Source organism: Macaca fascicularis, chromosome X (genome assembly GCF_037993035.2).
Source record: "Macaca fascicularis isolate 582-1 chromosome X, T2T-MFA8v1.1".
NCBI classification, from domain to species: Eukaryota; Metazoa; Chordata; class Mammalia; order Primates; family Cercopithecidae; genus Macaca; species Macaca fascicularis.
The window spans coordinates 52986910-53001607 of record NC_088395.1 but is presented as its reverse complement, the minus strand read 5'-3'; the positions used below and the strand labels follow the sequence as shown (position 1 = coordinate 53001607).

Here is a 14698-nt window from a genome sequence, read left to right as displayed (position 1 = left end):
GTGACATGCTGGCTCCCCATTGCCTTCTGCCATGATTGAAAGCCTTCCTGAGGCCTCACCAGAAACAGATGCCATCACAATGCTTCCTGTAATGCCTGTGGAACTGTGAGCCAATTAAACCTCTTTTCCCTAGCCTCAAGTATTTCTTTATAGCAACACAAGAATGGCTTAACACATGAGGTAGTATCTTTTTGAGTACTCTACCCAGAAGCCTGCATGTTATGAAGTTTTTCCCACTCTGGCAGGTGAGGAGATAAACTATTTCCATCCCTTTGTGAGTTCTGGGGTTGTTCCACCCACTCCTTTTTGGTGACTGTTTTTCCAGGCTTGGGTGGTTTCTTCACACACTTATGCTGATCAAAATTCAGCTGAAGACTCAACAGGACCCTTGACAGATTTCCAAAACTCTCTCTCTCTGCAGCTCTCTCCTCTCCATGTAGCTCTCTTTCTCAGGACCTCTGCTCTATGAATTCTAGCTGTCTTGGCCTCCAAGAGTAATCAGCCCTGTTTCCTCAACTCTGAGAGACTGCTGGCCTCTGTTTGGGTTCCCTTTCCCTGCCCTGATGTCTGGAAACTCTCTCCAGGCGGTAAATTGGGAACTATTTTAGTACTTACCTCATTTCCCCCCTTCTCTCGTGTATCAATGCCTGCACTGCCTGTTGTACCATATCCTAAAACTGCTTCTTCCACTTTTTAAGTTATTTAGAGTAGGAAGATAAATTTAGACCCCATTACTTTATCATGGAGTAGCAAGCCAGAAGTGATTCCTAGGTAAGTCTTGAATTAGGCTTGGAATGTTGTGTTCAGAGGGTTGGCAATCTTTCTCATATGATATGTATGTGTGTGACCTGTGATGAAGAGGTTGAAGGAAACTCCCCATGTTCTGTCAGTGTAAAAATTTAACAACTGTTGCTATCATGACAGTTACCATTTATGATGATGAGGATGTATCATGTGTAAAGTACATGACATGAAAGCATCATTTAAAAAGCACCTGCTACTAGAGGCAGAATACAATGTTGTTTTAGGACAGGACACCTAGCATCAGAAAGTGCCGTGTGTACATCCAGGCTTTGGTGGGATCCTGGGCAAGCTGTCTAACCCCTTTGTATCTAGGTCTCCTTATTCACTGGTCTGTTAATAGAAGCAGGGGTGAATGTGGGCTGTTGCAGCCGCTCGAAGGGGAGAGTGCCAGGAAGGATGTCATGAAGGGTCAGCTGGGCCCAGGGGTAGAAAGTTCCTAGAACAGATGCCGTCAGCACGCCCTGCCCAGCGGTGCGGAAAGAGATGGGTGTTGCTCAGGTCAGCTTTGGACATGATCCTGTAGGTAGCTGGGATGTCCCTTGAAGACAGAACCCATAGGATGGATTCTCCCAGCTCCCAGGACATGCACAGGGAGGAGTGACTCACTGAGACTGAGAGCACTTCAAATGTCTAGTCTTTCTTCAGCATGTTGTGAGGATCAAATTTCTTTCAGGGGTCTTTGCTCAGCTTTGGCTACCTTTATGGCCTTTATGACAGTGGCTACCACTGTCACTGATACTGCTATGGAATAAGGCACAGCCAGGCATATGGGCAGGAGCTCTGGGGCCAGACAGACCTGGGCATAAGTACTAGCTTTTCTCCTCTGGCCCTGGTAAGCTTGAATAAGTCAGCTGATGAACAGTGCCTCAGTTTACTCATCTGTAAAACAGTGATTAATAATAATAACCGCCACCCAAGGATGTTGTCAGTATTAAAGGAGTTAACTGACCATTAAAATAGAACATCTCTGGAAAAAATAATGACAAAAGCAGCTGGGTGCGGTGGCTTATGCCTGTAATCTCGGCATTTTGGGAGGCTGAGGCTGGCAAATCACTTGAGGTCAGGAGTTCAAGGCCAGCCTGGCCAACATGGTGAAACCCTGTCTCTACTAAAAATACAAAAATTAGCCGGGTGTGGTGGCAGACGCCTGTGGTCCCAATTACTCAGGGTGGGGGTGGGGGGTGCTGAAGAAGGAGAATCTCTTGAACCCAGGAGGCAGAGGTTGCAGTGAGCCGAGATCACACCACTGCAGTCCAGCTTGAGCAATAGAGGGAGACTCCGTCTTGGAAAAAAAAAAAAAAAAAAAGACAAAACCAATAATACTGGCTAATGTTTATCTCACGTTTATTTTGTGCCAGGTCTTGTGAGAACTCGTGTGTGTGTGTGTGTGTGTGTGTGTGTATACATACATGCATATTTTAACCAAGGACTCACTTCACAGCCAAGATAACTCTTACTGGGATCACCTTATTTACTCTTTCACTACAACCTATGGGGATTGACTCTGTTTCACGGTGGAGAAGACTGAGACACATAGAGGGCAAGGGAATGACCCCCAGTCACACAGCTAATAAGAGGAGGAGAAGCTGGGATCTGCACCAGCTCCAACTTCTCTGTTAGTATTCACTCCAGAAGCTGATCGGCAGGGAACATTAAAGTACTCATTGCGCTGATCTTCCTTATGTTGAGATGAGCTGGGTTCTCTTATGCACATTGTCTGACCCCCGGGGCATGTAACTTTGATAACCCTATTCCTGGACACCCTCCAGATACCCTTACACAAAACTGCTCTGTGGTATAGGGATTGCTTTCATCACATGACTTTGCTTTATAGTTACTCAAATAATACTCGAATATGGGCCTGGTGAAAAAGACTCCATTAGGCTGGGCACAGTGGCTCATACCTGTAATCCCAGAACTTTGGGAGGCCAAGGTGGGAGGATCAGTTGAGCTCAGGAGTTCAAGACCAGCTTGGGCAACATAGTGAGACCCTATCTCTACAAAAAAACTAAAAAATGGCTAGGTGTGGTGGCGCATGCCTGTAGCCTCGGCTACTTGGGAGGCTGTGGTGGGAGGATCTCTAGAACCCAGGAGATTGAGGCTGCAGTGAGCTGTGATCACACCACTGCACTCAGCCTGGGTGACACAGAGTGAGACCCTGTCTCAAAAAAATAAGAAAAAAAGACTCCATTAGTGCATCAGTACACGGACTACATAGGCCATCCCCTTCCTCCACATTGTCTCCCTTCCCAACTTACCACTGGGCTGAGATCTGGGTGTTTCCTTGTTTCCTTCAAATACATTTCTTTGTGTTTACACACACACACACACACACACACAGCCACCCCAGGTCCCACTATGAACTTTCCCACATTTCCCCATTAAGAGCATGCCCTGAAGAAGATTCCTTTGACCAGTATAGTCTGGTCCCCTCATTCTGTTCCATGGCCAGTGAGTACTCCCTGATATAATACAAATCTCTCATTGTTCATTTACCATCCAATGATCATTGACTATTAATGGACATTTAGAGGTTTTCCCCGATTGTTTGCTACTGTCTTCCTTGTATACTAAGCTCTGTGCTATGTGTATGTTTCTTCATTATACATTCTTTTAAGTGGAATTGCTAGGGAAAAACAGTTCAGTCATTCAACAATCATGCAGTGAGTGCCTGCTGTGTGGTGGGCACCGGGGAGACTGAGGAAACTGGACAGAAAAATGCCCCTGCCCTCATGGATGTAATATTCCAAGGGCTTACATCTAAGGATTTTTCATTTTGATAGGTGCTGTTCTGATGCTATTCATCAGTGGTGCAGGAGAAGAAAAGTTTGTTGACTGGCATAGTCACACCACTCATGGGGCAGGAGCTCTGTGGCAGTGGACTGGATGCTTAGACCTTTGCTCCCTTTAGTATCTTCAGGGTCTGGTGATAAGACTTTATCTGGGTGTGTTGTTGGGGAGAGAGGGAGAAAAAGATGGGGAAGGGCTGGTCTACTAGTAATACAGTGGAGGAAGGTGGGAATAAAAGTCAGCTTAGCTGTGTGGAAGGGTGGCTGGGTACAGTTAGAAATGCAGTCTTGGCTGAGTGCAGTGGCTCACACCTGTAATCCCAGCACTTTGGGAGGCTGAGGCGAGTGGATCACCTGAGGTCAGGAGTTCTAGACCAGCCTGGCCAACATGGTAAAACCCCGTCCCTACTAAAAATACTAAATATACAGAAATTAGCCGGATGTGGTGGTGTACGCCTGTAGTCTCAGTTACTCGGGAGGCTGGGGCATGAGAATCACTTGAACCTGGGAGGTGGAGGTTGCAGTGAGCCGAGTTCAGCCGCTGCACTGCAGCCTGGGTAACAGAGCGAGACTCTGTCTCAAAAACAAAAACACAAACAAACAAACAAAAAGAAATGCAAAGTCTTGGGCCCCTCCTCAGACCCACTGAATCAGAAACTCTGAAAGGTGAGGCCCAGCAATCTGTTTTAACAAGCTCTCTAGGTGATTCTTGATGCACACTAAGGTTTGAGAACCATCAGAGTAATCCACGGGACCTAAGTGTGAAAGAGCTGGCCCTTCTTGGATCTCACCTCCTGTGAGTGTGCAGAGAGGGATGAGGCATGGAGGATGTAACATACCATTGCGGGTGCCGGAAATGAACACACCATTATGCGAGATACCACGGGGGAAGGGAGGTTCTATTTTGTAAAAATACAAATGCTGTGTGTGGAGGCACAATAAAGCCCACCCCCACCCACCAACGAAATCAGCACCAGCTTTTGACAGTAGGGAGGGCGCAGCGGCGAGAGCCCCAGGCGGCAATCCGTCCTCCTGGTTTCCACCCAGCCCCAAGCTGACACCCATTCTCCAACTTCTGGGAGACCCCTCTAGTCCCATTTTTGGCCATGCCCGTCTCCGTTCTACAGATCTGAATAAACTAGGAACCTTCAAAGGGGCAGTTGATCGGTTGTGGGACGAGGAAGGCATCAAGGACCGCTCTGGGAAGCTCACCTGGAGACCGCCTGGTCTGGCTCTTACAGGGTATAGCTGGATGCACTCGCAAAGCCGGGTCCCTGGGTGCCTGCGCTCGCATAACGGTCAGGCACAGTGGCTGATGGGCGGAAGTTCGTAAAGCGGAGCCTGGGCTTTAAGGACTGGATGACCAGTGGGATCCAGTTTTCAAGACTTGGACTGCTGTTCAGTATGAGGCTAAAGATGCTTCCCAAGTCACAGGCAGGGCTTAAGTGAGGCCACTGGCAAGGGGTCATCTGGCGCTCAGTGTGCGGGGCTCTAAGTTTTAGGTCATCACAGATCTGACTTGCAGTGTCCTAAGTACTTCTTCTTATGTGCCATCTCATTTAATCCCCACTAGCACCCTTGGAAGAAAGCCCTGTCACCTCTGTCGCTGATGAGGACACTGAAGCGCCAAGAAGGCAGATCCCCGGCTGGGGCCCTCCAGCCAGGGTGGGGCAGAGCTGGGGCCAGATGCCAACTTCCTGAGGACCGCAGTCGGGACACTCCCAGCGCTCATACTGCCCCTGTCCCTCCCAGGGTCCCTTCTCTGTTCTCACAGACCCAGCTCTGCAGTGTCCTCCCATCTCCTGAGGTGACACTCACCCCAGAGCCTCCTTCAGGAATCCCACCCCACCTCCTCCAGACCTAGGCGAATTGCCCTGGACTCTCAGTCTGGGTCCGGAGTTTCATCTGGATCTGGGAGACATTTCCAGTTCTGCCCTAACAGGGATGTTGGACAGAACACTGTGTGGGGGCAGGAGAGATATCTGTCCTGCAAAATGGTCTGCACTTTCAGGCAGTGCAGGGAGGGTCTTGAGGGGGTCCTCTGAGGTAGGCCTAGGTGCCAGGTGAGAGGACTGAAGCGGGCGTGAGGGGGTGTAACTGAGGCCCTATGACTAGTGCTGGGGTAGGGAGGTAAAGAGGTCCGTGGTGGAAGGGGAGCCCTGGTGGCCCACAAGGGTGGGGAGCTGGGGAGAGAGAGGAGGTGTGGCAGCTGTCAATTGGAGAGGAAGTTTGGGAGAAAGGACCAGGATGTTCAGAAGGGCCACAAAGGGGGTTGCCATCGACATTGTGAAGGGAAGACCTCTACTCTCTCTCCAAGATCCAGTTCCCCACAGTGGGTGCTGAGAGATGGCAAAGATGACGGGGTCTAGGGGTCTCCTACTGTGTTCTGGGATTTACCCTGAAGCCCCCATGGGGCAAGATACAAAAGTCACCAGGACCAAAGGTGATGAGGGTTGGTCAGGCGATGGCCATTCCTGGGACCTAGATATGAGGGCTTACTCTCCGAACCCCTCAGTCTCAGAGGGTCCTTCCCTATCCCTGGTGTGAACCTGCCTTCCTCATGACAACAACGGTGGTGACTGCAGACTGTGGGGAACTATAAGATCCAAGGCCTCTCCATAACAGGGTTGGATGGTACAGAGATTCAGCATCACACAGCAGCCCTGAGCTGATTCTTTGTGGGTATGTGTACCAGGGTGTAGCCGGTAAGCTCTTTGTGGGTTGGTGTGTGAGGTCCTTGAGTTGTTGTGAGCTGTTACCTCGAAGTAGGAATTCTCTGAGCTGGTTGGGAGTCTGTGTCCTGAGGTGTGGCATCTTTGAGCTGTTTGGTGGTTGGTGTCTAGGGTGAGAGGTCTCCGAACTGCTTGTGGGCACTGTCCTAAGGCATGAGGTCTTTGAACATTTGTGGGAGGCCTTTGTCCAGAGAGTTAGGTCTCCGAGCTGCTCATATATCAGGATATTTTTGTGAGGAAGGCAGGACGGTCCTTTCTCTCACAGGGGTAGAACAAGGTACCCTGGTATCAGAGAGATGGAAACATAGGATCCTTATCCTTAGGAAGGGCAAGTCCTCAGTGTAGCATGTAGGAGCCAGTGGTACAAATACTAATCACAATGTCTGCAGACATTAACCCCATCCTTGCTCAGGGCTGACTGCTGTGACGAACCCATGTAACCCATGTTAACTCAATCTGCCAAATTGCCAATGAGGAGGTCACCATTTGCAGATGAGGAGGCTGAAGCCGAGTGAGGGTGGGGCCTGCGCTCACAGTCCTCATGAGGAGGGAGGAACTGGCCGTAAGCTTGCACTCACTGGAGGAGTCAGGGAAAGGCTCAGGCACAGCCGGGGTCAATGGGAGATGACAAGGAAAGGGGAAAAGGAGAGGTTTGCCCAGGGCCTCAAGGGCCCCATCACTGACTCACTGGTGGGATGTTGCCTCTCTGTCTCTCTGTCGTACACCCTGCTTGGTAATGGATGTCCAGAATGCAATCCTCACGTTACCTGTGGAAGTGGTGGCGTGAGATAAAGAGTGGGGAAATGCCACAGATTCATCCATTGGCATGAGGTCCACCAGCAAATGTAGAGATTCCTACTTCTTCTTCCTCCTTGAAATAATTTTTTTCAGGCCAGGCATGGTGGCTCATGCCTGTAATTCCAGCACTTTTGGGAGGCCGATGCAGGCAGATGGCTTGAGCTCAGGAGTTCAAAACCAGCTTGGGCAACATGGCAAAACCCTGTCTTTATAAAACATACAAAAAAATCAGGCCGGGCATGGTGGCTCATGCCTGTAATCCAAGCACTTTGAGAGGCCAAGGCAGGCAGATCACTTGAGGCCAGGAGTTTCAGACCAGCCTGGCCAATGTGGCAAAACCCTGTTTCTACTAAAAATCCAAAAATTAGCTGCGCGTGGTGGCGCATGCCTGTAATCCTAGCTACTTGGGAAGCTGAGGCATGAGAATCGCTTGAGCCCAGGAGGTGGAGGTTGCAGTGAGCCGAGATCATACCACTGCACTCCAGCCTGGGTGACAGAGGGAAACTCTGTCTCAAAGAAACCAAAACCAAAACCAAAAAATCAGCTGGGCATGGTGGCATGCACCTATAGTCCCAGCTACTTGGGAGGCTGAGGTAGGAGGATTGCTTGAGCCCAGGAGGTTGAGGCTGCAGTAAGCTGTGATTGTGCCACTGCACTACAGCCTGGGTGACAGACTGAGACCCTGTCTCAAAAAAAAAAAAAAAAAAGAATTTTTTCAGCACTGAGAGTCAGCAGGAGGGCAGTCAAGGGCTGGAGAGGGTATGGGAGATTCTGTATACAGCATGAGCCTCCCCATAACTGGAACGTGTCCTTATCCTGATGGGTAGAGGGTCCCAATGTGTGTCAAGGAAGTGGGGCGGGTCTTCCCTCATGACTGAGGCCCAGGTCAAGGGCAGCTGAGTCAGTCCCTAGACACAGTATCTGGGGAGAGGCTTCCTTTCCTCTGTAGACACAGGCACAGCACCTAGTAGCATGCATAGGGGTGCAGAGCTGCAGATCTAATTTAGTAGGGACAGCCAGCTGCCAGAAGTAATCTCTCTACCCTTGTCTCTCTAATACTCTCTGTATTTCCCTCTGTCTTCTCTGTGTCTGTTACTTTCTGTCTCAGACATGGGGCTGGGTGTGACCTCACTCATGCTATGAGGGCCCTCGATCAGCTTCTTCCAAGGGTATCATCCTCTGACATGGATCTTTCTGGGGAGCAGTTGGGAGGATACCTTCTGAGTCTAAGGGATTGTCCAGGAAAGGCATATTCAGCTGCAGAGGGGCTGGAGGAGTCCCCGGGCAAAACCAGGAGCTCCTCCCTATACTTTGAGTGACCTGGGCCTCAACCTCTGAAAGAAGCATAGGAGCTTCTCTGCTAAAAACTTTCCCATGGCTCACTCAGAGCAAGTCAAAGTCCTTGCCATGGCCCAGAAGGTCCTGTATAATCTGGTCGTCATTACCTTTCTGAGCTCATCTCCCACCTCTTCCAGCAACACTGGACTCCTCACTGTGCCTCACACATGCTAGGCAGAGTTCCACCTCAGCACTTTTGCACTGGTTCTTACCTCTGCCCAGAATGCTTCTCCCTGATATTCATCTCCTATTGAAATGTCAATTTCACATTCTCAGAAAGCTCTTCCTTGGCCACTCTTTCTAGATAGGATTCTCCCCTCTATTATTTCACTACCCTGACTTAATGTTCATTACAGCAATTACCACCACCTGACAAATTACTTGCTTACATTTTTGTGCCATATGATCCCAATAGAATGTAAGCTTCATGAGGGCAGGATTTTTTGTCTCTTTCCACACAGTTGTATTCTTAACACCTATAACTTTGGACAGAATGAATAAATTAGCAAATGAATAAACCAATACAAAATTCTGGTGAGAGATATAGCTAGACAGGTTGAGGATTCTGCTAGGGAACATATTCAGGGGTGACAGGATTTATTTGACCTACTCATTCTCCTTGGGGGCCCCTGAGAGATGGCCCTTTCCCTAACAGAACTTGAAGGTCCTGCTGTCCCTCTCACCCATTACTGACAGTCAAGGACAGACACCTGGTCCGCATCACGCCTTCTGAGCCGTCAGGAGTTCCATCCCTCCTGCCACTTGGGGGACTGTGGCTGGGTTCCCAGGCCAGCAGGCCCCCCATTAGACCTATTCTGCATTACCCAGGGAGGGACAAGTGAGCACAATGCCCAGCACGTGGTAAACGTTTGATGGTGGACGCTGCAGGAAGGTAATGGACGTCTGCTGCTTAGGAGCACTCTTCTCCTGTTCAAGACTGCAGTGAGTATGCAGTCAGTTTTTGTCCTGACTTTGCCCTCTCACCCTCTGGGGACCAGCGCGGAATGGTCTCTGTATCCACTAGTTGTTCCTTGTCGGCACCACCATGGGGCGCGCGGGGTGGAACAGTTCTGTCCTGGGACGTACCATTGAGGGGCGCAGAGGAAGGACAGTCCACTCCGCCTGTCCATTTTGGAATGATCCCTTGTGTGCGACAGCACTAAGGGTCTCTTTAAACCCACGTGTAGCATCCACCACAGTTCCCGCCCCGTTAGGTCCGTCCTACTCGCACCATTCGGTTCTCCCAGCCCGTTCGAGGCATCATTTTCACTTCACCTCCACCCCTTCGTTTCTGCATAGTCAAATCCCGCTGGGGACCGCAAAGGGGCAAGCGATTGGCTCCAAGATGTGAAGGGCGGGGTCGAGGGCCATCCCGGGCGGTGATTGGTTACTGCGAGAGTGCCCCGACTAAGCTTTTCCGGGGCGCGGAGTGGCTCCGGATGGGCCGGCTAGGCCCTGCCTCCCTCTTCGCGTCCGTGGTTCCCATTGGCCTTCAGTTTGTGACAGGCACGATGATTGCGGAGCTAGAGTTCAGGCAGCCGGAGCGAGAAGGGTGCGTGGCTTTTGACACAGCAGAGTTCTTTGGACTACTCACCAAACTGACAGTCCCAAAAGGGCTGGAGATGCCACCCCGGCAAAGTTCGCCCTAGTCATTTGCTTCACGTGAGCTCTTTCAGTCTTGTTTACCCTTAACTCGGTCACAAGCCTAGTCTGGCGCTTTTGGCACCGCACCATCATTCTTCCCGCTACACTCAATTAATGTCCAGGGAGCGGTCTCTGAGCTTGTTTGGTATTTGCCTAGGAAGTAATGCCGATGAGGCAGTTTTGGGGATGTGTATCTTTAGGCATGACATCTCAGATGCTGTTTGGGTATGTTTGATCACTCTGGGCCATTTGGGGTCCAGACTGTGTCTGAATGGGATATTTTATCTGAGTGGATTTTGTGTGCCACAGTATTAGGTTTCTTAGGTTTTGTGTGCCTGTGTGTCTGGATATGCCTTCTGTTCTTCTTTTCTCTTGTTTGTTTTCAGAGTCTCGCTCTGTCGCCCAGGCTGGAGTGCAGTGGCTGATCATGGCTCACTGCAGCCTCATACTCCTGGGCTCAAGCGATCCTCCCGCCTCAGCCTCCCGAGTAGCTGGGACTATAGGTGCTCACCACCATGCCCGGCTAAGATTTTTATTTTTTATTTTGTAGATACAGGGTCTCGCTATGTTGATCAGACTGGTTTTCAACTCCTGGCCTCAAGTGATCCTCCCACCTCCGTCTCCCAAAGTACTGGGATTACAGACATGAGCCACCACGCCTGGCCTGGGTGTGCATCTTCTGAGCTTTTTGGACATTTGTGTCCCTGGGTGTGAGATCTCTATGTAGGTGTCTGCACCCCAGGATGTAAAGTCTCTGAGCTGTTTGCAATTTTGGGTCCCAAGTTGTGATGTTTCCCAGCTGGTGTTGGTGAGGACAATTTTGCTTAAGATGTAAAGTATACGAGCTGTTTAGGGGAGGGAGAGGTCTCCGCCCAGAATTAGGTTATCCGATTTGTTTGGGGACTTTATCGTAAGATTATGTGATGTTTCTGAGCTATTTGAACTTCTGTTTCTGTTTTGTATTAGGTTAGGAAGTGTCTGAGTGGTTTTTTGGGGGGGGGGCTCTCTCTAGGGTGTGAGATATCTGAATGGTTTTAATTTGTTTCCCAGGAGTGAGAAATTTGGTCTGTTGTGCATGGGGGTCTTTGTCACAGCATGTGTGGTCTCTGTTCTGTTTGGGGGTCTGTGTCAAGTTGTGGGGTCTCTGTGCAGGGATTTTGGAGTCTGTTTCAGGTTGTGAGATTAGTGAGCTGTTTTTGGTGTCTTTGAGTATCTGAGCTGTTTGGGAGTCTGTGTCTCAGGAGTGAAATTTCTTACCTTTTTGGCTGCGAGGTCTCTGTCCAGGAACTGTGGGTTTTGGAGGCTGGCAGACATGATTTCAAAGCCTGGAGCCCCCAAGTCCTGATTGTGTGACATTGGGCGAGTCACTTGTCTCCTCGAATCTCAGTATGTATCATAATCAATAAAATGGGGCCAATATCCATCTTGGAGGGCATCTGTGCATCTTAGTGATGTGTGTAAAGGGCCCCACTCCAGCCATCCTTCAACAAGAATTTCCTGAGCATCTGCTGTATGTCTGAGTACTGTTCTAGGTTCTGTGGATACAACAGAGACCGAAATCAACAACATCCCTGATTTCATAGAGTTGGTCAATAAATATGTAGCACATCACAGGGTAGTAAGTGCTACCTAGAAAGTTAAGACAGTGGCTGGGCACAGTGGCTCATGCCTGTAATCCCAGCACTTTGGTAGGCCGAGGCGGGCAGATCACCTGGGGTTGGGAGTTCGAGACCAGCCTGGCCAACATGATGAAACCCCGTCTCTACTAAAAATACAAAAATTAGCCAGACATGGTGGCAGGCACCTGTAATCCCAGCTACTTGGGAGGGTGAGGCATGAGAATTGCTTGAACCTGGGAGGCGGAGGTTGCAGTGATCCGAAATCGCGCCACTGTACTCCAGCCTGGGTGACAGAGTGCGATTCTGTCTCAAAAAAAAAAAAAAAAAAAAAAAAAAAAAAAAGAAAGAAAGAAAAAAAGAAAGTTAAGACAGGGTCAGGGAAATGGGTAAGTGGGCAGGATATTATTTTATTCAGGGTGTGCAGGGAAGGCATCCCTGCATAGGTGATGACTGAGCAGAGACCTAGAAGCAGTGAGAAGCAGGCCTTGCGATTACCTGAGGGAAGAGCATTCCGGGCAGAAGGAACAGCAAGTGCAACTGCCCTGGAGCAGGGGAAGCACCTGGTGGGTCCGGGATCTCAAGGATGTGTAATGGTAAAGAAAGGCTCATCCCAGGTTTTGACATGCGGCACTCATTGACAGGTGCCTGGTGTCCCCATCTCTATTTCTCCCACAACCTGAGAGGGAGGTGGGGTTCTCCCATGTCACAGATGAAGGACCTGAGGCTCAGAGAAGTGCCCTGAGCAGGCCCAGGGCACTCTTGAAATTCCTAAAAGAGGGATGAGCTTCTATTGCACCACGGGAGACACAGGGCTTGAGCCCACAGCTAGAGGGAAGGTGCCATCCACACTGAATGTCAGCCAGCCAGCCAGTAGAAATTATTAATGATAATACGGAAACCACGACCAGCATGACATTTCTACTTCCAATGGGAAGGCAGGACTTTAGGAATGAGAAAGGAACCAACCCGGCAGCCTACTAGGCAACGACCACATCTACAACGTCATTGTAACAGCCCATGCATTCGTTATAATTTTCTTTACAGTTATACCCATTATGATTGGAGGGTTCGGGAACTGACTAGTGCCCCTAATAATCGGCGCTCCCGACATAGCATTTCCCCGTCTAAACAACATAAGCTTCTGACTCCTCCCCCCTTCTTTCCTACTACTAATAGCATCAGCCGTAGTAGAAGCTGGCGCCGGAACAGGCTGAACAGTATACCCCCCTCTAGCAGGAAACTTCTCCCACCCAGGAGCTTCCGTAGACCTGATTATCTTCTCCCTCCATTTAGCAGGTATTTCCTCCATCTTAGGAGCCATCAACTTTATTACCACTATCATCAACATAAAACCCCCCGCAATATCCCAATACCAAACCCCTTTATTTGTCTGATCAATCTTAATTACAGCTATCCTTCTACTCCTCTCTCTACCAGTCCTAGCCGCCGGCATTACCATGCTACTAACAGATCGCAACCTCAATACTACTTTCTTTGACCCCGTTGGAGGAGGAGATCCTATCCTATATCAACACCTATTTTGATTCTTCGGCCACCCCGAAGTCTACATCCTTATTCTTCCCGGCTTTGGAATAGTCTCTCACATTGTAGCCTACTACTCTGGAAAAAAAGAGCCGTTTGGGTATATGGGTATAGTCTGAGCCATAATATCAATTGGGTTTTTAGGTTTCATTGTATGAGCCCACCACATGTTTACAGTTGGTATAGACGTAGATACACGAGCCTATTTCACTTCCGCCACTATAATCATTGCAATCCCCACCGGTGTGAAAGTTTTTAGCTGACTTGCTACACTTCATGGAGGCAACATTAAATGATCCCCAGCAATACTCTGAGCCCTAGGTTTTATCTTCCTATTTACTGTAGGGGGTCTGACCGGCATCATCTTGGCAAACTCGTCCCTAGATATCGTACTACACGACACATACTACGTTGTCGCCCACTTCCATTATGTCCTATCAATAGGAGCTGTATTCGCCATTATAGGGGGCTTTATACATTGATTCCCTTTATTCTCAGGCTATACACTGAACCAAACCTATGCCAAAGCCCACTTCATCATCATATTCGTAGGCGTAAATCTTACTTTCTTTCCACAACACTTCCTTGGCCTGTCCGGAATACCCCGACGCTACTCTGACTATCCCGATGCCTACACTACATGAAATATCCTATCATCTATAGGCTCCTTCATCTCACTAGTAGCAGTAGTTTTAATAATCTACATGATCTGAGAAGCCTTTGCTTCAAAACGTAAAGTACTACTAATCGAACAACCCCTTACTAACCTAGAATGACTAAACGGCTGCCCCCCGCCTTATCACACATTCGAAGAACCAGCCTATATTAAACTAAATGAAAAAGGAGGGAGTCGAACCCCCTAGGACCGGTTTCAAGCCAGTCTTATAGCCCCTATAACCTTTTCAACAAGATATTAGAAAAATCATTTCATAGCTTTGTCAAGGCTAAGTCATAGGCCAAATCCTATATATCTTACATGGCTCACCCAGTTCAACTAAGCCTGCAAGACGCCACATCTCCTATCATAGAGGAGTTAATTACCTTCCACGACCATGCTTTTATAGCCATATCTCTAATCAGCTTCCTAGTCCTATACGCTCTGCTCTCAACACTCACAACAAAACTAACCAATACTAACATCACAGACGCCCAAGAAATAGAAACTATCTGAACTATCTTACCCGCAATTATTTTAATCCTAATTGCTCTCCCATCCCTACGCGTCCTATACCTAACAGATGAAGTCAATGACCCATCCTTTACCATCAAATCAATTGGACACCAGTGGTACTGAACCTACGAATACACGGACTACGGAGGCCTAATTTTCAATTCATACATACTACCCCCACTATTCTTAAACCCAGGGGACCTTCGACTCCTAGAAGTTGACAATCGAGTAGTCCTTCCAATTGAAGCCCCCGTGCGTATA

At 49.0% G+C, this 14698-nt stretch overlaps 1 protein-coding gene across 13 annotated transcripts in view; it reads left to right on the top strand.

Annotated features, from left to right (window-relative positions):
• The first annotated feature begins 9974 nt into the window (after positions 1 to 9974).
• Positions 9975 to 14698, top strand: part of FAM156A (family with sequence similarity 156 member A) — a 44318-nt gene continuing 39594 nt past the window's right edge. For 12 of the 13 annotated variants that reach the window (XR_012430186.1, XM_065538613.1, XM_065538617.1 and 9 more), the window contains exon 1: positions 9975 to 10123. The gene's annotated coding sequence lies outside the window, so the exon portion shown is untranslated. The remainder of the gene's footprint in view (positions 10124 to 14698) is intronic. The other variant, XM_065538611.1, reaches the window with a different exon arrangement.